Source organism: Odocoileus virginianus, chromosome 15 (assembly GCF_023699985.2).
Source record: "Odocoileus virginianus isolate 20LAN1187 ecotype Illinois chromosome 15, Ovbor_1.2, whole genome shotgun sequence".
NCBI lineage: Eukaryota > Metazoa > Chordata > Mammalia > Artiodactyla > Cervidae > Odocoileus > Odocoileus virginianus.
The window spans coordinates 50,643,559-50,648,699 of NC_069688.1; the positions used below are offsets into that span (position 1 = coordinate 50,643,559).

Consider the following 5,141-nt stretch of genomic DNA (forward strand, 5'->3'; position numbering starts at 1 on the left):
CGGTGCGCGGAAGGAACTGTTCCTACCCCGCCGGCATTCGACTCCGAGGCAAGACCAGGGTTCTCAGACCCTAGACCCCGTGCAGTGCGTCTTCTAGGAGGGGACCCCTCGCGCTCGCTCGGCCAGCCCGCGCCTCCACTCCGACCCCGCTGTCGCTCTGACCAAGCTCTAGGAATTGTGCGGGGGAGGTGGGCGGACCCGTAAAGTGGAGACACCGGAGACCCGGAAGTGGCGCTCCGGGAAGACAGCCGCTTAGGTGGAGATGGATTCCGAATGAGGAAGCGCAGAGGGCAAGAGGTCCGATGAGGAGGAAGAAAGCGGGTCGTGGTCTTGAAAGCCCCCAAATCCAAGTGGTTTTCGTTTCTCTCTGGAGACTGAAGGGCTGACGAGAACTTGGGTTCGGTGGGCAGAGCAGTAGCAATGAGACTGCTTGCTGGTGAGGAAGGGGGTGAATTTAGATCGAAAGGTTTTTTTTGCCGGAGGTAAAGAGCAATGGAAAGACTTAGGGTGTGGTGTAGGGGAGAGCATTTTGACCAAAGATGTAGACCAGCTTTCGCGTACTTTTTAGTACTTGAGCGAAGAAGTGGTTATGCTTACATTTGTGCGGGGGAAGAATAAAGAGAAAATCGTGGCGCTCTATTGGACTGCAGCTGCATAAAAAGGGGTATGAAGAGCAGAAGGAAGAAATGAGACTACGAAAGAAAATGGGACTTAGAGAAAGCGAAAAGAAATAGCTGAGAGAGAATGAATTCAAAGAGTCGGTGCTGGTTATATTGGGCTGAATTGAATGTATAAAATACTACCTTTCCTTCTAGTGCCTTGTTGACACAGGCAACAAACTCAAACACATAACACCTGGTAAACAGCCAAATACTGGGCTTAAAGGGATGGCATAGGACATGCTGCCTAATTTTTGACCAGGGTTTACTACTTTTGGTAACTTCTGAAGACACCTACCACTGCATATTGAAACCAGACTTAAACCTTATAAAGTAATTAAAATATCCACCCATGTTGTCGTTGCATTTAATTGAAAAGACTTTGTAAATACTTTCCTAAAAAACTTTACTGGAAGTCAAGTTAAGATTTCTTGAAAGTTTCAGAAACGGCAGTAGGAAAGAGGCACGAGTGAGGATGCCAAGGTGTTTAGATCTGTTAATGAAAATAAGGAACTAAGTTTCAAAAAGAAGGAACGGGGAGAGGGAGGGGGTTGAAGAAGGGGAAAAAGGAAGCAGCTAATGGCTAATTCAGAGCAACTGTCCTCTCACAAAAAGCCTTAACGAATAACCCAAGTAACTTGGATCTTATTAAAGCCTACTAAATCAGTCAAGTAAATTATCCAAGTAATATCTTAGTTATCTGCTTCACTTGAAAAGTGAACGGGTTGAAGCCATGACTCAGAAGTTTTAATATAAATGGTTCAACTAATTGTATGAAACCCCTAGTAGTAGGTCTAGAGCAGGAGCTCCAAGCCTTCTTGTTTTTCTAAAGAAAGAAAAAGGGCCTAGTCTTATTTGTGTGGCAATTTAACAAATAGGACCAATGTATTAAGATGAATTAGCCAGATATTTTTAATAATTTTTACTGTGCTATATAAAAATAATATCTGATGATGGAATACTAAACATTTTTTATTAGGCCATTTTTCTCTTGGAGCCAACAAAAGAAAATTGCCAAATTCCTGCCTTGGAAAAATTACTTAAGCACTGATTTTTTTCCTTTGATTTTAAGAATCAAGAAATAGTGGTTTTCAACCTGTTCAGCTGTGCCCTGTTTTATAAGCCGTGGAGATACATTTCATTCCTTTTCACTAATGTTTCTGTAATTGCTGTTTTTTTTTTTTGTCAAATAAACAGCCCTTCCCAGATCTCCTACTGTTATGTTTTTTTATTGAGAGGGATTCCCTCCCTAAAAAAATATTTTTAAGTCTTAATAAGCCTTTGAGGCAGGATGGCTATATAGGCAGTAGTTCTCCAGGGTGAGGTGAAATTTTTTGCTTTTTTTAATTAACTATTTTTTTAGAGCAATTACAGGTTCATGAAAAAATTGAGCTGAAAATACAGAGTTCCCATATAATCTCTGCCCCCACACATATAAAATCTTCTCCATTATTGACATCCCCACCAGGGTGACATTGATGAATCTACATTGACATACTATTATAACTCAACATCTATAGTTTACATTAGGGTTCACTCTTGTACTTCCTATGGATGTTGTATACTAGTAAAAACTCCTTACCGAAGAGGAGTTTAGCAATATCCCACAGAATTGAAAACATGTTTACTCTAGCACTTCCATCTATAAGTAATACAGTGAAAGACTTGCATATATGAAGAAAAAGACAAGATTTAACTATTTCACAGCAACATTTGTAGTAGTAAAACAGTGCAAAACAATTGAAGTATCAACAGGAAAAATGTATATTCATATAATCAAATATTATTAATGATGAAAATAGTTAGAGCTATGACTTTCAAATGTTTTATTCAAAAAAAAGTTTTATTCAGTTAGAAATATAGTTTACACCATGACTCAGCTTATATATAAAAAGAAAGAACTTTCACAAACCTATACTTAAAAATTGAGTATATGTGGTGCATTCTATTTTCTTTGTTATTCTGTTTCTTTTTTCTAAAATAGTTCATGACCTATCAAATTAATATGACCTACTCATGGTTTGCAACTTGGTCTACCAAAAAAAACTGAACAAGTTTTATATTTACCAATAAGTTATATATTTATATGTATATATAAATATATAAAGTTATATATTTACCAATTTCTGAAAAATAAAACAGAAATAATAACAGAAATATAGCATATCACATATATAATATATATACATATACATACATGGGGCATTCCAAGAAGTATATGGCTATATATTATTATAGCTACATATATATTGAGTTAGCCAAAAGGTTTCTTTGGTTTTTAAGTAAAAATGAAAGAAAGCAATTATCCTTCAATAAAAAAATGAAAAAAAAATAAAAGACATTTTTCATTTTCACCATGAACTTTATTGAACAATGTACTCTGTTTTGCTTCACTATCTGCCATTATTCAGGCAACTTCATAATTCCATCTTCCCAAAACTTTCTATCCTTTTGAACAAAAAAACTATTCTTTTGGCAGTCTTCCAGGGAAATGAAATTTTATCCATTAAAGGAATTTTGTAAAAACTGAAAAAATGTAAATCTAAAGGTGCAATGTCTGGTGAATACAATGGATGAATCAGAACTTCCCAGGCAGCTTTTTGCCTGGTCATCAAAGAGACATGCATTGTTGGGGTATTCTGATGGAAGATTATGTGTTTTCTGCAGAATAATTCCAGACGCTTTTTGTCAAGTGTTGCCTTCAGTTGGTCTAATTGTGAGTAGTACTTGTTGGAATTAATCGTTTGGATTTCCAGACACTTCATAGAGGACAACCTTGTAATCCCACCATGTACACATCACCTTCTTTGAAGGAAGGTCAGGTTTTGGTGTGGTTGGTGCTAATTCATTTTGCTTGCCCCACAATCTCTTCCATTCCACATGATTGTACAATATCCACTTATCATCCCCTGTCACAATTTGTTTTAAAAATGGAACATTTTTGTCACACTTAAGTACAGAACTGCATGCAGAAATACAATCAAGAAGGTTCTTTTCATTTAACTTATGTGGAACCCAAAAATCAAAGTGATGAACATAACCAAGCTGGTGCACTCGATCTGAATATTTGAGTATGTCTCTGTGTGGTGTAACACTGATTGTTCACAGTTAATGTCTGGACTCAATCGCTATCAACTTCAACCATTCTACATGGTCTACCTGACTGAAGCATCATCCAGCTAGATATTTCCAGCATGAAACTTCACAAACTTTTTTTTTTTTTTTTGCTGCTAAAAGCTTTATTGTTTCCATTTGGTCCAAGGCTTGGAAGAGGGCTCCAGAGTGTTAAAAAGCTGCCTAGTGTCAGCAAAGACAGACTTCAGGCAGAAGCCCTAACATTAGGGGGTCTCCTCAAAGGTTACTGGGCTCCAGAGGTTCTGAGTTGTACTTCAGGGTGAGCCTTTCAAAGATATTGTCCAACCCAGGCTGGGAACCAGCCAGACTGCAGAGGTTGGTCAGCCGGTCACCCATCTTCTTGATGAATTTCACGTCCTCATTTAGGAAGTAGCTCTCCAAAAATTCACAGATGTGGGGGTCTGCCTGAGCAAACCATGGCCATGCAGTTCCAAAAGGGCCTGGTTAACGTTCTTCTTGAGAGGGCAGCTTCTGTAGAGTCCTGGCTTTTACCCCACTCTTCTTGAGATGCTTCTGCACATCTAGGAAGAGGGCATGGCCACCATGCTGGTTTTGCATTTTCAAGAGATGCTCTGTGCCCTCTGCGTCTCCTTGGCCAATTCATGGAAAAAGTGGCCCACACCCTCCAGAGCCACATTGTCCTGGTTGAAATACAAGCCCAAAGACAAGTATGTATAGCAGGCCCGCAGATGCATTTTGACCAGGCAGTTGATGGCTGCCTCCACCTCAGTGAAATAATTCTGATGAATCTTGGAGTTCATGGTTGATCAGTAATAAGGAGTTAAGCTCAAAAAATGGTGTTTCTGGTCCTGATGTTTGTGGACAGCTGAGTGGCTGATCCCAAACATTGCAACCAGAGAAAAGGTTGGAAGGTGGTCAGAGGCTGGAACAAGGGGTGTCCCTGGGTCTATTCTGTCCAAGCACTGTTGAAGCCAGAGAGAGCCGAGGGACCACTGACTGCACTGCCCACAAACCTCTTTTGAAATATTCAGTCAATCACAGCACCTTCTCTATACACTGCACAAATCTTTTTTAGTGTGCTTCTGTTGCATTATTTGTTTGAAATAATAAAGCATAAAGCCCCTAAAATGTTTCTTATTTTACTCCATCATCATTATTAAAATGGCTATACAAAAATTCACCAATTTTGGTAAGATTTTTTTAAACACATGCTGATATGATAGCTGTTCACAATACCATCTAACAAAATTGTTTTGAATGAAGTTAAAGACAACTAAGCACTACTAGAGCCATCTTATGGAAAAAACTGAATCTTTTCACCAACCCAACTCACCAATATTTATAAATAGCATTAAATATTTTCATGACACAGAGAAACACCAAATT

General features: G+C 38.6%; 1 pseudogene; it reads right to left on the reverse strand.

Annotated features, from left to right (window-relative positions):
• Positions 1–3,875: 3,875 nt before the first annotated feature.
• LOC139038401 (ferritin light chain pseudogene) lies at positions 3,876–4,876 on the reverse strand (annotated as a pseudogene).
• Positions 4,877–5,141: the final 265 nt, after the last annotated feature.